The following is an 18,851-nucleotide window of genomic DNA, read 5'->3' as shown; positions in this document are numbered from 1 at the left end:
ATAGATTTGTTAAGAAAACTCCGTAAATCGCGGGGTGAATCTCCTGAAGACATTCCGGGTCATTTAGAAGGGTTAAAGGTCCTTGTAACTCCTCCTAGTGGCAGTAGAGTAGGTTCACCTGAAGAAGGAGAATCTTCCTTGGTAGTCCATCCAGATTACCAAAGTTTAGAAACAGGTTACAATCCCGAAGCTGTTACAGTTTCCGAGCTTGCTGGTAGTTTTTCATCTGCCAGTGAAACAGGCGAAGAACCTGAAATTTCCGAACCTGTTACTCCAACTCCTAGTGTTCCTGATTCACCAAGAATAGAAAGAATTATCACCGAAAATCTTCCTGTTGGATTAATTGCTATAGAAGAACTTGTTCCAGAGGAAGAAATAGGCGTTTCTGATTCTGAAGATCTAATTACCCTTGATCTAAGGGAGCGTGAATCCATCTTTTACAGTCCTCCTAGAAGTGAATCTTGGTACCTTGCATTAACCAATTTTTTAGACAACTCAGTAGGTTTTTCTACACCTCGTACTCCTTTTCCACCTAGAGGAATTCATTCTCCTGTAAATATGTCTGGTCAGTCATCTGTGTTTTCGCAAAGTCCCGAATCATTTTTACATGGCGGTCCTTCTGTTCCTACTGGGTATCAATCACTTTCTGGTACCTTTGCGGGAGCATCTCCTCAACCCATTGATCATGGGTTATTAGTTGGAAACAGTGGTAATGTACCATTGAGTATAGGTGACGTTTATATGATGTCAGGTTCAACTCCCATTAACCAACCTCAAGGTGGCCAATTACCGCCTGGGGGGCAACCTTCGTTAGTGACTGGGGGGCAACCTCAAGGGTATCAACCCCAAGGGTATCAACCCCAGCCTCAATATGTACCCCAAAGTCAACCTCAAGGATGGCAACCTCAAGGATGGCAACCCCAAGGGTATCAACCCCAAGGGTATCAACCTCAAGGATACCAACCCAAGGTCAAGGTCAACCCCAGTACTCGTATTTACCTCAAGGTTATCAACCTACGGGTCAATACCCTGGTCAAGGTTATCAACCACCTCAAGGGCAATCATATGGGACTGCACCTTACAGTTATCAACCCTATCCTCAATACGGCTATGGATCTCAGTATCCTCAACCTGTTACGAGTCAATACCCTGGAATGTTAACATGGGATCCGTCACAGGGTCAACAGATGTCGCAACCAAGTATACAGTCGGTACCTCAAGCAGGACAACCTGCAGTTCCTGGTCCACCCCAGCAACCGCAACCTGTCCAGTCAAGTGTTCAGACCCCTGTAACTTCCGTAGTTACTCAGCCGCCAATTGCACCTAGTACTCCACCTCACACGGCTGCAGCAACTACCGCTTCATCTACCATGCTTACTTCTGGAGTATCGGCAGCTCCGGTTTCTACTGTCCCTGTAACCACTCCTCAGACATCTGTACCGTTGTCTGGACCTACGGTTCAAACCACAGTCCAGATGCCTGCAGGCCAACCTGGTACAAGTACGGTTGTTACTACTCAACCTCAATTTGTTCAACCTCCGTACCAGGGACAGTATCAACCTGGGCAAGCTGCCCAACAACCGGTTTACCAGTATCAACCGTATCCTGGGTACACTTATCAACAACCTCAGCAACCCCAGTACGGTCCGGTTAATCCTGGTTTTCCAGGAGGATATAATATCCCAAATGCGACTCCTGTTCCTAGTTATCCTGGATATCCTCCTCCTGGGGCTGGTATTGTGACTCAGAGTTTTAGAGATCCTAACCGGCAGTTACCATTTATTGCAACTTTAGATTTACCCGACTTGACGCGCCTAACGAACGATCCAATTCAATATCTTCAGTTCTGGCCGCCAATGCCAAATAAGTTGCCCAGCGATATACCCAAGTTCGAAGGTAAGTCTGGAGAGGATCCGTCTAATCACGTGATGACTTACCACCTCTGGTGTGCATCAAATTCCATCTCAGATGATTCCATCCGCTTACGTCTTTTCCAGCGTACACTCATTGGTCTCGCAGCCAAGTGGTACATTGAGTTACCACGGGCCTCTTTTTACAACTTTAGCCAGTTAGCTACCTCATTCTTAACTCATTTTCAGTTACCAGTCAGATACGATAATGGTACAGAATTATTAACTTCGCTAAAACAATCGACATCCACGTACATTTCTGATCACATTCATGAGTGGAGACGTCGAAGGAGATTAGTGAAAGTTTTTATCCCGGACCAAATCTTAGCTGAATGGTTTGTCAAATCATTATTACCAAGAATTACTGAAGATGTAGCTAAGGCCGGAGTAGTTACTGAGGAGCAAGTCATTGCTCAGGCACAATACCTTGACTTAGTTTACACTCAGTCGGGTACGTTACACGAGAAAATTCCGGATCTTCCAAAGTCAAACCAAATCGCTGCTGCTCCTTCGGGATCTCATGCCGCTGATGGTATGATTGGTATCGTGACTACGAAGAGTAAGAAGAAGTCTTCCAAGACTTCAAATACTCCAATTATCACTTTGCCTGATTCTCCGACAGGAGAGTCTTCTCCTCCTGAACTTACCGCCGACATTCACGCTGTAGAGTCATCTACGGCCAAATCAAAAAACGGTGGAAAGAAGAAAGGAAAGAAGAAGGCTAAAGCAGACAAGGCTCCAAAGGAGAAAACAGAAAAGTCGGAAACCAATGACGAAAAGCGCAAACCTCGATATCCTTGTCTCATTTGTGAAGAAGATCATTTTACGAGAGATTGCCCTCATCGGGCCGAGGTAGTGAAAATAGTCAAAGGTTCTCCCACTCCTGCTGTGTTAAAAAATCCATTTCCAGAGCAGGAGAATAAGATGATAGGTTCTTCTTCGAATGCCAGTGAAGAACCCATTTTGATGATGTCTCATGTCAGGATTGCGACTCGATCGCAAGATTATGGTAGTAAGGCTCCTGTTGATGGTAAGGAAGCAGAATCTTCTCACTCTAACCCATCAACCTCAGCTCCTGGTTCCGATCCACTACAGATCGAAAAACCTAACCCAGACTTAGTGATTAAGCCGCCCGCCAAGGGTGTACTTCGAAGGTCTGCTTTCAATCCACATGCGAGAGCAGCCCAGAATTACAACATTGTTGAAGACTTAGCTGTTTCACCTTCAGCAATGTCGGCACTCGAAGTGCTGCAATCATGTCCAGCGCAACGAAAATTGCTTTTGTCGGCTATCGGAGCTGTCGATGTTCAGGACCCGAACCTAATGATCTTTGATCTAGAAAATAGTACACCGCGTCTCCCCCATCAAATGGCTTTCCAAATTCCAGTGATAGTCAAAAACAGGCCTATTCATCGGACTGTGATTGATGAGGGAGCTTCTACGTGTATTATGTCGATTCAATGTTGGAGATCGCTTGGTTCTCCTTCGTTGAACCAATCCCCCACCATCCTTAAGGCCTTTGATGGCCGTGGGTTCCGTCCGTTTGGTATTCTACAAGAATTGCCTATAGGGGTCGAAGGAAAAACCGTTAGTCTGGATGTGGAAGTGGTTGATGCCCCTCTAGACTACAACCTTCTTTTGGGTCGAAGTTGGTCATATGCTATGACAGCGGTCGTTTCATCGGTCTTCAGAGTCATTAAGTTTCCACATAACGGTAAGATCGTGACTATTGATCAGCTGACATACTTTTCATCCGATCCAGCCTCTTTAGAGAGTATCCAGCATGTTGGTAAAACGACAATCCCTTATAGGGACATTGGTGTAGGTTTAGTTAAGGATTCCGGTTTACTGGGAACTTTTCCTCTCCCTCCACTCAATGCAGACCCTTCGTTTGCAACAATTCATATGATCACGTCAGAAAACATTATTTATGATGATCCTTGGTATGTTCCATCTGACTCTGAGCTAGACTCACTCGGTGATGTTATGCCGTTGAGTCCGTATGAGATTGCTTATGAAGCTCTTATGTCTTTTACCGATTTTCATTCAACCGAAACCGACCAAATGAATGTGGTCAGTGAAGAGTCACTTTTCACCTCACCCTTAGAACGGATAACGTTTCCCGAAGAAGTGTCATCTGACGAACAACTTCGCGAAATCCTAAGTGTAGATGATCTACCATGGGAAGATCTCCATCACAGATCTTCGTTTTTACCTAAGGATGATGCATTTGAAAATGATTTTTCATCTATCTTTACCGCTGAATATGTCAAAGACGCTCAGGATCCAACGAAACATTCTGATTCAGAGCTGAATTTAGGGAATATTTCTCGTACTATTCCCATTGATATTTCAGTGAAGCCCGGAATCGAGGAGAACATTCATATAGGTGCCGCATGTACTGAAGAAGAAATCCAAACTTACAAGGCCCTATTCCAAGAATTCCGCGACGTGTTTGCCTGGTCTTACGAGGAAATGCCGGGAATTGATCCTGCCATTGTTGTTCATGAAATAAAACCTACCCGGATGCTAAACCCATTCGGCAACGGTTGCGTCAGATTCACCCTCGAAAAGCGGCTGCGATTAAAGCAGAAGTCGAAAAGCTGTTGAAAGCAGGTTTCATTTATCCGATCCCGTTAACGGATTGGGTATCGAATATTGTTCCCGTCAATAAAAAACAAGGAACAATAAGAATCTGTATCGACTATAGGGATATCAATCGAGCTTGTCCAAAAGACAACTATCCTACGCCTTATATCGATCAAATTATTGATGATTGTGCCGGAAGTGAGATGTTTTCCTTCATGGATGGTTTCTCAGGCTATAATCAAATCAATATTCTACCTGCCGACCAACCAAAAACGGCATTCATTTGTCCATGGGGGACATTTGCTTATTGCAAATTACCTTTTGGGCTTAAGAATGCCGGGGCCACTTTTCAACGGGCGATGTCTTATGCATTTCATGACATCAAGCACATTGTGCAACCCTATCTCGATGATTTGCCTGCTCATTCTTTACATCGAGCTGATCACCTTGTCCACCTACGAGCAATCTTTATGAGGTGTAGGCATTATCGAATTCGGTTGAATCCCCACAAGTGTGTTTTCTGTATAGAAACAGGTCGATTGCTGGGATTTGTTGTTTCAAAAGCCGGCATTCGCGTCGATCCCTCGAAAGTCGAGGCTATCATCAAATTGCCTCCTCCTTCGAGTTTGCGCCAACTCCAAAGTTTGCAAGGGAAAGCGAACTTTTTACGCCGATTCATCCCAAACTACGCCGAGGTCACTAAAGGTTTTACACGGTTGTTGAAACAGAACGCACAATTCTTTTGGGACGAGATTGCCCAACAATCTTTTGATGCACTTAAACACGCGTTGACCCATGCACCGTTATTGCATCCTCCCAACTACAACCAGGACTACTTTTTATACCTCGCAGCTTCGCATTCCACCATTGGAATGGTGTTAGTTCAAGAAGATGAATTCAAAGCAGAGCATGTGATATATTATCTTAGTAGAACCTTAAATCCCACTGAGTTAAAATATTCGCATGTGGAGAAATTGGCCCTGGCAGCCGTTCAAGCTGTCCAGCGTTTTCGTCACTACATTCTTCTCCGCAAAACTACCGTTATTTCGGATTGCAACCCTATGATTTATATTTTGACAAAACAACTGCTAGGGGGCAAGTACTCTAAATGGATTGTTATCCTGCAAGAGTTCGACTTGGAGTTCGAGAAGTCCAAGTCTAAGAAATCTTTAGTTTTTGCGGAATTGATGTGTGATTTCCCGAGTGCTGACACAGAGACTGTGGCAGAGGAGTCCATTGCGGACGAATCTTTGTTTCTTATTAGCACTTTAGATCCGTGGTATGGGGATATAATCATCTATCTCCAAACCCAAACCTTTCGGCCTGAAGCTTCCAAGGAAGACCGTCGAAAAATTCGGTTTCGATCCCAGCAATACAGAATTATTGGAGATACACTTTATCGCCGGGGGGCAGACTTAGTTTTTCGACGTTGTTTAACTCACGAAGAGGCTGAGAGAGTTTTGAATGATTGTCACTCTGGAGCATGTGGCGGTCATATGTCTGGGTATGCCACAGCTCAGAAGGTGTTGCGCGCTGGCTATTTCTGGCCGTCTATGTTTAAAGATTGTATCCTTGCCGTCAGAACATGCCACAACTGTCAAGTGTTTGATCGAAAGATGCGCGCTCCACCTGCTCCTCTCCACCCTATAATTGCCGCTGGTCCATTCGCCAAATGGGGTATTGACTTTATTACTTGTAACCCTCACTCGGCCGGGGGGCATGCGTATATCATCCTCGCGGTTGATTATTTTACAAAATGGGCCGAGGCGATGCCTACATTCGACGCAAGCGGCAAGACAGCTGCAGTTTTCGTATTCAATCATATCATAACTAGGTTTGGTGTCCCACAAGCAATCATTACTGACCATGGAAGCCATTTTCGAAACGTCATGATGACTGAGCTTACAAGCCAGCTTGGTTTGCGCCACGATAGCTCTACTCCTTATTATCCGCAAGCCAACGGTTTGGTTGAGTCAATCAACAAAGTTCTAGTCATCATGATTCGACGGATCATTGGTATCCATCGAACGAATTGGCATAACATGTTATTTTCGGCGCTATGGGCATATCGAACTTCAGTGAAAAATTCAACAGGTTTCACCCCTTTTCAGCTAGTTTATGGCTTAGAAGCTGTGTTACCTATTGAATGCGAAATCCCATCACTTCAAATGGCTGTCGAATTACTTCCAGCTACTTCCGAAGAGGAGAAACGGTTATTATACTTGGCTAAATTAGATGAGACTCGACGTGACGCTACTTTAGCTATCGAGACTCACGCGAAACGAATGAAAGCTCAGTACGATAAAAATGTAACCCCTCGAAGTTTTTCGGAAGGAGACCTAGTACTATTATATGATCAAGCTAACGATAAGCTAGGTGCCGGAAAATTCGTTCCCATGTGGCATGGGCCCTACATTGTAAAGCGAAAGCTAGCAAAAGGGGCTTATGAGTTAGTTGATTTTGATGGGGACTCTTTGGGTAAACCCAGAAATGGACTTTACCTAAAGAGGTATTATGCTTAAAATGATGGATGGAGAAATTTTTAGATAGGTTAGATTTCTTTCTAGCTAGCAAGTGTGTTAGTTTAGTCAGTGTGCTTAGCTTAGCGAGTGTGGTTTTTCGTCATTATTCTGGCTTATCTTGGTTTTACTCTTGATATTGTAGATGTCGACGCCTCTCCAAACATACATTGGATTTGCTGATGGTGCTTGTCGTAGTACACGGAATATCTCTTCCGCAGCTTGGGTTATCTATTCGCCCTCTGACGAGTTAGTTTCTATGCATGGGGTAAGCCTCGGTCAAACAACGAATAACATTGCAGAATACAGTGCAGTGGTTGAATTATTATCCGAATCTATTTCATTTGGAATTCGACGTTTGATAGTGAGGTTAGATTCTGAACTTGTTGTATTACAGCTTAATAGAGTTTATGCCATTAGAAATCCTGTGTTATTAAGGTTGTTTTTGAGAGTGCGTCTCTTGGAACGTGAATTTGATTACATTGAATATCAACATATTCCAAGGTCTTTGAATACATTAGCAGATGCAATTGCTTCTCGAGTGTTGGACAGACATTTATAATAATCATGCAAGTAAATTTAAAAACATTTCATCATACATGTTAAACAAGATAAGCCGGTAATAGTGATATATATATAGATAGGAGTGTGTCAAAAATATATACATCGTCTTCGATCATAGGTTGAAAACACCTTATGATCGGCAAAATGATAGTACAAAAAGTCAAAAATGTCACATGTGACTACAAAAGTGACTAGTCAATCACTGGTGGTGCTCTCTGTACGACACCACTGCGCGGGCTACCTTACGCAAAAATCTCCTAAACGGTCCAGGGACCGCGACTACGAAGCGCTGAAGCCTGATAGGAATGTCGTCCATAGTAGTCTCAGGTATATCTGCCGTGAGACGCTCTAGATCATGCTCCAACTCAGCTAGTACTTCTGCTGTCGCATCCTGTGGGGCCGGTACCGGTGCAGCTGGATGTAGTCTATCATAAGGCCGGAGGTTGGCTGGACGCTGTGGACCAACATCTGCATTTTGAAAGTTTTACTATTAGTTTTGAGACGATATATATAAAAAAATACAAAAAATACATAATTAGGAAACTTGTGAAAATAAAAGTACCTCTGTCGTCCCATTGTTCTCCCTGTGGAAGAACCATGTCCGGATCACCTCTGAAATCCATTCCGGCATAAGGAAAGTCCTGTATCGAAAAAACCTGGTCCTCTAACCAGTGAAAGTAACTATCTGAGAATCGAACCACCGCGCCCTCGTCAGGATGCCGGGCCATCACCGCAACCCATCGTATCAGCTTTGGCTGCCGAGGACCCAACGTATCAACAGTGAGTTGCTGAGGGATCAGCATTGGAACTCTCTCCAAGGCAAAGCTCACGACTATAGGCCCATATCCAAAAGTCTTTAGTCGTCCGTTCTTTGCCTTGGTCAGTTGGCTCTTCATATGAGCCGACACAGCTTCACACCAGTTGAAAATGGTGCCTTGGTAACAGTCAATTGCCATCCGCATTTGGGATCCGGAAGCAATGTGTAAAGCGGCCGCGCCGCAAATTCTGGTAACCGTGAACGCTATGACTTTGAGTTCCAGTAGAGTGATGTGTTTTATCTCTATGCCTTTCGAATGGTGAGCCCCAGGTGTGCACCACTCGTCACGGAGACTATCAAGGGATTGGCCACCCGGCCTAGTCCCCGCAAGACTGAGTTGCTCACCTCTGTTTGGCAAGCCAGTGAGAAAGTATACATCCGAGGGCTCTATCTCGAGCTGGTGCCCTCCTATGTAAAAGCATTGTTCTTGAACGTTCCATCGCTCAACCAGCCATTCCAAGAATCTTACCTGGCCCCTCATGCCCGGTATGGTCCAATATTTGTATAATCCGCATGCTCTTAGGGCATCCAGAGAAGGTTGATGATTTATTGCAGCTTCATCTTCCTCTACATGCTCTCTTTCTCTCCAGTCTAACATGATTAATGCCCTGCATATCAAAAATAGCAATTAGAAATTTATTTGGGAATTTTTGGTGAGTTTTTGAGAGAGTTGGGGTTTTGAAATGCGCACTTCTCGGAAGACGCACCCCGACTTTGTATCACAGGGCGCCCGGACGCGGCTGGCCTGAAGGCGGGCTGCGTCTTCCGACCATTTTCCCGTATGAGAAAAAGTCGGGGGACGCGGTCACCCGAAGGGCACCGCGTCCGCCGAGAGGCGCATTCCAAAACCAAAACCCTCCCAAAAAATGAAACTAAAACCTAAAAATTAATTCTAAACGGATAGAAATGCAGAGTAGGATGTGTAAAATACCTGGTTAAGACAGCGTTCGATTCCAACGGTCAGATTTTCCGCAGCGACCACGGGAAGTTTCTTGTCAAAAGCTCCTTTTTCAACCTCAACAGTGAAACGGTAAAAATGACATGGTAAAAGGTCTTTTTATAGGTTTTTTGGATGAATTAGTTCATTTTTTACCATGAAAAGATGTTTTCAATGTATTTTTGCCTATTTTAAACAGGTATGAGTAATGTATTGCTTTTGTGCAGGACAAAGGGTTTTCGAGGGAAATTGTAATTTTTCACAAACAAAAAAAATCAGAGTCATCTTTTAAGCCCTTTTCTGACTCCTAAAACATGAAAAGATCGCCGAGTGTTTCTTTTTCACTCGTTAAAACGGAATTAAAAGACGGTCCCCTTTTAGCTCTTTTCTGACCGCAAAATCAGGAAAAGATTGCCGGGTTTTTGTCGTTTCGAACTCGATAAGGAAATAAAACGACGTGTCCTTGATCGCTTTTTACTTTTCAGGTCAACGACACTATTATGAAAGTACTCCTTGGTCGCAAGATCAAGCGGTTCCCCCAGGTATTATTTTATACTTTTTCGGGCTTGAGGGACACAAATATACGAAAAAGTTCAACGTGGAGTCTCCTTTAGTTTTTTCAGACTCTCTAAAATTGAAAAACGCCGAGTTTCTCTTATACTGGGCTCGTTAAACTTTTACAGTAGAGGACCTGTTCAATTACAAACAGGAACGAACCACTCCTTCCTAGGGTTCGAATTTAAACTAGGTTGGACTCGTCCGAAGGATGAGCTTATAATCAAGCATATGTTATCCTCCTCAAGCTTGTTAAAAATAAAGAGGTACTTGCCAGAAATGGTGGGGGAAAAGAGAGAAGAATGAACCTGTTTGTCACCTTTTGTCTCGGAAGAAACTTTATTACCGCTCTTGAACACGACACTTTTTTCACCTGGGTTGGGAAATCTTTTACCTCACAGTTGACCAAATCACTTTGAAAGTCTTTAACCGGGTTTCGGGAAATAACTTTGAGTTATTTGTTACCAAGCCATCTATTGTGTCGTTATGTGTTCAAGAGGTCTGCAAGCAAAAAACTTTCACCTGCAAAATACTTGTCGTCCATTTGACCATCCCTGAGTCAGTCCTTACAGCAACATTTCTTCAACTTGAACAATGATTTCGTGTTGCGGGCTTGCCTGCAACAGGTCGCTTTCTATCGACATCGACACATTATCTAGAAAGATGACTTAGGAATCGACAGTACCTTGAAGTCTGCATGCATCAATGGCAGGTTTCTTGCCTTTGACGTCAGTTTACATCATTGACTTTCGAACAAAGGATTCCGTGAAGTGTTCGACATCAAAACATCTATTCACATTTTACGGCTTGTGCTTGGTACTTTGAGAACCATTGACATTACTGGTGGTCTCTCTCACGCTTGTTAACAGTTTACATCATTGACTGGTAATCAAGTGGTTTCTACCATGTTCGACATCAAATCATTTAATCACATGGCTAGAATCGTACCAATTCGGGAAGTAGAAATGAAGACCCTGGATCTAGTTTCTACCATCCAGGCTGCGAGGAGTTTTGTATTCATTATCTATGTAGACTAATCATAAACAGATGGCTGCGTCCATACTGTGTCTACAAAAGTCTATAAAAATGATGTACTGCAAGATCATTCCTGTATCAGAGTAGTTAGTCCATTAGTTAAAGTTTTGAATCTGAGTATGGGAATGCCTACCTCAGTGATGATATAATCTTATACATGTATTTTGTGTTGAAAATTGCAGGTTCCAACCAGGTCATCCACAAGACAATCCTTGAAATGATAAAGCGCTTCACCCTTCCTAGAATTACAAAACCCTACTCTATTCCAGGCTTCGCACTTTAGGGGGCAATCTGTTACACTAAAAAATGTCACCTTGACTACTTACAGTTAGTATGGCTCAAATCAACAGTCATGCTACCCTCTTAGGCAAGTCTCATGCCTCTGTTATCCATCTCAAACTCAAAGAAGAGAGAAAGTCTTGTAAAAACTATGTTTATCTCTGGGGTCGCAGGTTCTCTCAAGCCTTAACTGCGGGGACGCTGGCAATGTTCACAAAGTCTGCGTCTTTGGACGCTCTGTATGTCAAAGGACAGGTGCGTCCTTCTGTAAAAGGCAAAATGCGCAAGTTTCATCTTAAAAAAGTTACTTGTGGTTACTTCTAGAACATTCTAGAGGTCGGTTTGATGAAATGGATGCGCCTCCAGTTGGTTCATGTATCTCTATTAAGGGGGAACTTATCCCATCAATAAGGGAGCTATCCCACCCAAAGAGGGGGATGATCCCATTGATGGTGGACCTGAATAACCTCTTTACAGCACTATAAATAAAGGCATTGAGCCAGAAGGAGGAGAGGTTGGAGCTATACATTTTCTTTGGGTAAATGCTGCAGGATTTAGGTCTTCCATTAGAGCCTTTGTAAGGAGAGATTGTCTTTACTTGATTCTACTTGGAAGAGGGTGAGCTTTGTCAAAGTAGAGGAAAACCCTTGATGGACCCTGGGAGGAACTTGCACAACACCAAGGCCAGGTTGTAAGAGTTTCTTTGTTTCGTTATTAATACAAACTGGTTTATTTTTCTCAATAGCTTGTGTTTATGAGTTATTTCATGTGTTCCTTGGTCTGCATGTTGAATATATGTTTTATTATATGAAATGCAAGTGCTTGGTAATTGTTTGATTGTTTGTGGTTGCAGGAATTGACTTGAAGGAGGAGCTCATCCGGATCGTCAAGAACGGACCTCAACAACAGCGTTTTGGAATAAGGTAAGCCTAAACACTTGTAGTTTTCATATTGTAAAAGGTGTATTTAGAGAAAGATCACTCCATTTTGTCTTGTTTGTCATTAGAATGTCTTAGACTTCTAGGAAGGTCAGCTGTGTCCGCACCCTTGACCAATTCCGTGTGACAATGGATTGAATCCTTAAGACCTCCATTTGATTATCTTATTCTGAAATATTCGAGAGGCAAAGAAGTCTGTTCTCTTCTAGTTTCCTAGATCACCCAAAATTCCAAATTATAGCACTAAAGTCTTTCCAAGTTCATGAAATTTTTGTGTAATAATGTTAAATGAAATTCTTGTTTGATAATATTCCATGAATGACTGAAACATGTTGCATTAGTAAATGTTTGTTATAGAAACATGAAGCAGCAACGTAGAATAGGCTTTACAGAAACATGAAGCAGCAGCGTAGAGTAGGTTTTGTATCAATGGAGTGTGTTTTATATCAGTTAATGACAAGAAAAACTTTTGTAAGAACATTTACTACCAGATTCTTTGAAGAACATTTACTACCAGATTCTTTGGATTACAAAACTGAAGTCTAAAAGTCTTTTTTATTTTTTTGGCTCCATTTTACCTTCAAATTCATAGGCTTGAATTCTTTGAAAGACCACCTTCATATCCACCTCCATGTCTATCATTTCTGCAAAAGCTAATTTTCAGAAGCATTTGATTTGCAAAAGCTAATGCTCATAAACACTTGTTTTTGGCTCTAGCCTAGCTAATTCTCAGAAACACTTGATTTGCAAAAGCTAATGCTTAGAAACACTTGTTTTGGCTCTAGCTTTGATTTTGTTTTGTCTTTACTATTTACTATAGCAAGGTATAAATAATCCAAGTAAAAATCTAAATAATCAACACCTACAACTTGAGAATATACATTTGTCTCTACATTTACCTTGTGCCTATCTATGCTGCCATCCGCCATCAACTTGATTCCAAACTAACCATTCACCTAATACCCTCTTTAAGTTGGAAAATTTTAAACAAAACATTCACGTAATACTCGCTCATTCAGCTGGATGAATCTAGCTCCAACTCTCTCTACCCTCTCTGTGAGGATGCTAGCTCCAACTCTCTCTACCCTCTTTGTGAGGAGATGTGCTAGCTATTGGAAGATATCAACAAACCATCCACAAAATAGTATCCTCTCCTCAAGTTGGAAGATGTACCAGCACCAAATGTTATTTTAAATTAGAATCTCATGCCTTTCATTTCTTTTCTCATCACCCTGTTTTACAATAATAGTTACAATATTAGTTATATTGCTTTCATCTTCATGATCTGAAATAAAAATTAATTATATATCCATGTTTTTACTCATCTATGGGTTATAAACAAACCATTTACATAATAATTTGGAAGAGGTGCCAGCTCTAGTTTTCATTTCAAATCAGAATGGGTTTTAAACGAACCATTCACTTAATAAGTTGGTAGAGGTTCCAGCTTTGATTTTCATTTCATTTCAAATGAGAAGCTCATTCTTTTAATATATTTTTGTCTTGCACACAAATATGGATGAAATAAGATAGGTATTTGCCTGAAACAAACATTATATCAAATCATATGGAGGACAATAAAACTATATACAATGCTACATTGGCAGTATTTTTTCCATTGAAGTTCTCGATGTTACCATGGAACCTTAGAGAATGATCAAAATAGTGAAGAGTTGTCATTCTTGCAACAACATAATCAGAAACTACCATGCAATTATTGTGTCCATTCCAATGTTAGAGTGGAAATTCACAGTTGTTGAAAGGTTGGGAACCAGGAAGACGTTCTAATATGTACTATAAAACATACTCGAAAAAATATTGTGTCCATTCCAATGTTAGACTAGCAAGTCACAACTGTTGAAAGGCTAGGAACTAGAAAGACATTCTGATATGTACTATAAAACATGCTAGAAAAATTGAAAGAAACTGAGGAAGTCAAAACTAATACTACAGAGGGAAGTGTCATGTTCCAAAACAAATACTACAGAGGGAAGTGTCAAAAACCACCTAGAGGAAATGAGATTTCTGGTCCGAGAGATGGGAGACATACAAATCTCGACAAATTTCATACCTAAAACTCCAATTTCCTATGTAATATCTATTGAATCCTTTAAGTCCTTGGAAGACAGATTTCTCCACAACTGTGAAAGGCTTCTAAACAAGTTGGAAAGATCATAATGGAAGGATAAAGGAACAAAAAATAAGCATATATGCATTCCTTTTATTTAAGGAAGAGCAAAATGAAAATTGTTTATGTGACACATATTAGACTTAAGTGGTTGTAAATGAAGTGTTTTCATTTATACGTGTTAGTTGTGTATGCAACAAAAAACATAACATCTAGTACTGTGACAGAATATGAATTTCAGTTTGAATGTTGTCATCAACGTGGGATGCGTGCAAATCACCACTGAAACACACAATCAATGACCTTTTACACTCTCTCAAATTTTCATTCCTTTGCTACTCAAAAACATTTCTATTGAATCTAAAAGATGAGTGACTAACTAAAAACAAATTTCATCGATTATGGGTGAAAAGGATCGCACTTGTGACAGACAACAGAGTGAATTTACATGGATGGAAGAGTAGTAGAAGTATCTCTCATAGTCTGTGTGCTCATATCAGATAAGGGTATTTGCAAAAAGCAAAAGTCTTCCTTTAGCATATTATGAAGAATGGAGGAAAACAAAATTCCATTACCCGGGAAAGCCTTTTCAAGGCCTATATAGAGAGTGAAAAACTTCACAAGGCTATGGAGGCAATGACAAGATCTCTGTCATTTGGACAAAATCATTGGTAGCCAGGTGATGTTAAAATTGCAGAGGAACTTTTGAAGACTCTGAGAGTGGTTAAATTTGTGATTAGAGAGATCAAGAGTTCTCTTGGAGTAGACGAACAAAGCTAGATTGAGTGGTGTTGCAGGTTCAGGCAGATGCATGGATTGTCTACCAGATGCCATCTTACTTTTGATAGATGTGCTATATGAATATTATACTCCTAATGACAATATTTTTTTCATGGATCGTCTGCATCACCAACTTCTTGTTACATATTGTGTCCATGCAATCTGTACCTAGGAATCAAATGAAAATTCAGATGGATTTACACATCTGTAGTCAAAGCTTCAGGAATTGGTTCTCGGAATTTTTAACTCTTGGAAGAAGATGGGCTCTGAAGAATGTTGTGCTCTTCTTTGGAGAGAGAATAGGCTTAGCCATACTCTTTGTTGTGTATCCTTTTCTGATTTTAATCTAGTAGGGTGAATCAAAACAAAGCAACAAAAAGATATGCATTGAAAGAGACATAATGTACCTCTTGTTTTCGGAAAGCAAGAAAGCAAGTAGTCCGATGGATGCTGTGAAACTTGAACTCGAACACTATAGGTCTTCTTCCTATCAACTATTTGGGTCATAAACTACTCGCAAGTTGTAACATATTACATTATAAGAGTTTTTTTCTCTCCACGCTGGGATGGCGTGATAAGACTTTTCTTGGAACTTCTTTGGCTCCATGCTGGTGTGATAGAGACGCATGTATTATGTAGGAAAATTACATAAATGTCTATAAGAACCCTCCATGTTTGGATGGCATGAAATTTATAGCAAATTGCAAGTCTCAGCTTCAAATTTCGCCAATATTTTAGAAAATTTCATACTTTTGCCCCAAATTTCTGCCAAGCAGCCTTCATTTCAGGGAATGCTCGTCAAGATACAAGGTGGACAAGGTACATGTAACATTAATTCTGGGGGATGGTCATCGGTATGAAGCTGCAGGGAATGAACGTCAAGGTTCCAAGCTACAGGTTTCTGTTCGAACATATTCACTTTAGTCAGCCTACTATACTAAAACCCCGCCTTGCCATTCTACAGGAGAAATAAATAGTGCAGAAATGTAGTTTGACAGTTTGCATTGCCATTCTACAAGAGAAATAAATGGTGTAGAAATGTAGTTTGATAGTTTTCCTTTCTATTCTACAGGAGAAATAAATGGTGCGGAAAAACAGTTTGACATCTTGACAGATGGAAAGATGAAGGGAAAACACATGTCACGATTCTATTGGCCAGAAGGGAAAAATCTAGGCATTATGATTAGCTGGGTGAACAGTGTTTTCCCACCCAAAGCCAACAAAGGAAATGTATATCGGCGTAAATATTTTGATATCGATTTAACTGATGGTAATAACATACTTGTATAAATATATTTTAAATATGGATAGTGATCATGACTTGATAGTAGGGATCTTGTCCCAATTTAGAGTGCAAATTTTGAAAAAAAATTGTATCCCTATCAACTCTTCATAGATCCCAATAAACTTATAGTGGTTCTTTATATATATACAACCAACATAAATCCATATTAAGTACAGATATAATATGAGCTGAGAGGGACCGAATTTCTTCAAGTGCAAACATTTTTAGAGTGCAAAATACAATGTATTACTTTTCATTGTTAAAATTGTATTTTTGAATGCTAAATAGAATATATATAAGACCACATTTTTTTTACTTCTAATTAATTTACAACATATTCATTTTTTAATTATAGCAGATATTATTTTTCTATTTAGAACATAATTTTTATTTTTTATTTTTATTTTAAAGGGTCATAAACTGACGAACAAATTTACACGCCCCCTCGCACTGGATTGTAGAATGAGCCTCTGGGCTTAATCACTAATTTTTCATTATTTAAATTGTGTTTTTGAATACTATACAATACATAACTTAAAACATGTAAGTCCAAAAATTCTTTATTGAATTGCAAGGAAAATTAACAAAACTAAAAATATACCCACTACCAAGATATGTGTAACACCCCAAAATGCATAAAATTATTGAGGCTACTAAGTTGATCTTTACTATTTGTTACTTTAAGTTTTATTACATTATGATGTTAAACAATAAGTGACTGAGGCTGGAAGGCCAAGAAATATATATTGTGGTTACCTAAATTATTAGTAATGATACTTTAAAAAATAGAAAGTGTTTACATTAATTAAAAGAAACAGTTACAAAAGACAGTTACCCATCTGTCCTGAAGGGAGATTTAAATGGGAGAAAAAGAATCCAGGGGAGATCCTTGAGCTAGGTGAAATAAACTAGTGGGAGAATTCCCAAGAACAGTTAGAAAAGAGTATTGAGGAGGGACAGGAGTCCAGAGGCTCAAGGTACTTTACTGTAGCTGGAAATAATTAACTGTGAACCAAAGAAAGTGCTCGGGGGAGGGTCTAGAATTAATTTCCAGACTCGTAGCTAGGAGGAGAGACTTTCCAGAGATGATTTATTATTACGAGTGCTATTACTCAACAGATAAGTACCATGAAACGTTTTAATTAAGAATTAATGTTGGACTATGGAATAATGACTTAAATGACAAAATATGAATTCTCATTTCAATTTAATGCTAGTAGAATTTTCTGTACGCAAAACGATGGAACAAAGAAACCCTTTAAAAGTACATTAAAAACAACAAACAGGGATTATCTATTTTCTTAGTATATAAAACTATAGAAAATATCTTATGATACTATGAAAAAGATTCAGTAAGTAATTTTAGTATGAAGAATGACTTTACACAGTACATAAACAAGCTTACGCTCTTAAATATTTAGTGTAGTTCTCATTCAATAAACAACAGAACAAACTGTGAAAAACCCTATAGGTTTTATACCAAATCCATTTTTGTATTATGCTTTCAAAATCAAACGCATTCCGATTAATGCAACATAATCCAGTTACCCTATATAAAATTCAATAACAACAAGAATTGTTCAGGAATACCAAACGAGTAGAGGTGTATTCTCAGCAATCATCCATGTGAAAGGTTACATGCCTATAACAGAAATGGAAGGCATGAAAGACTATAAGTCTATCTAGAAGTAACCCAGGTGACTCATGGTATAAACCCACACTAAACCAATTATTCCGGAGGGACCGAGCGAACTATATCAAGTTGATAAATCTTAATAATCTGAGTAGTAGAACAGAGGCAACATCGGCCCATTATTAAATTTGAAATGACATAACAAGAGTATCATTCAAAACTGAAAATACATAGCATATATATGTGTATGTTTTTACTGTGGAAATAGCTTAAAGTTCTAGAACAACTCTATTGGGTCGATATGACCAAAACCTGCAGAGTTATTTTCAATTGATAACTTAACACAAAAAGAATAAGATGCAAAATAGATATGTCCATAAAAACTCATGGTCGACTCAAGGACTGATATTTTCCCCAATTGCTCAAGCCGTACACAGAGGTTTCCCACTCTATTAAACAACTAAATAATTAATAAGAAAGGGAAATCCAAGTAATGTTCAGAGCGCAGCTCGATGGAGCAATAATCCCTTCGAAAACTAAACAGTTGTGAACCAGAGTTCCAACCTGGAAACGACCAATAAAATCGTAAGCTATTAAACTCCTAAGAGCATGTTCCAAGCTTGCGCAAATGGAACAAAGTGGAAAATACCTGCCAATAATCACAAATAAGTATGGAGTTAATATAAGGTTATCTGATAGCGAAAATTACAAAATGTGTATACTAGAAAGAGAAATGGGTCATACCTGAAACTAGACGGTTTCCTCACCAAGAGACCACTTGCAATCACATCAAACCTCCTCAATGAATAATTCTAAGTTCAAAGATTATCCATTACTCAAGAATATTTCAGGGTTTATGAGCTTACTTTCTAAATCTTGGAG

Source organism: Pinus tabuliformis, chromosome 1_2 (assembly GCF_031772625.1).
Source record: "Pinus tabuliformis cultivar Carrire ecotype Pingquan chromosome 1_2, CPIR1, whole genome shotgun sequence".
Lineage (NCBI taxonomy): Eukaryota > Viridiplantae > Streptophyta > Pinopsida > Pinales > Pinaceae > Pinus > Pinus tabuliformis.
The sequence above is the reverse complement of the archived record's forward strand: the minus strand, read 5'-3'. Positions refer to the sequence as shown.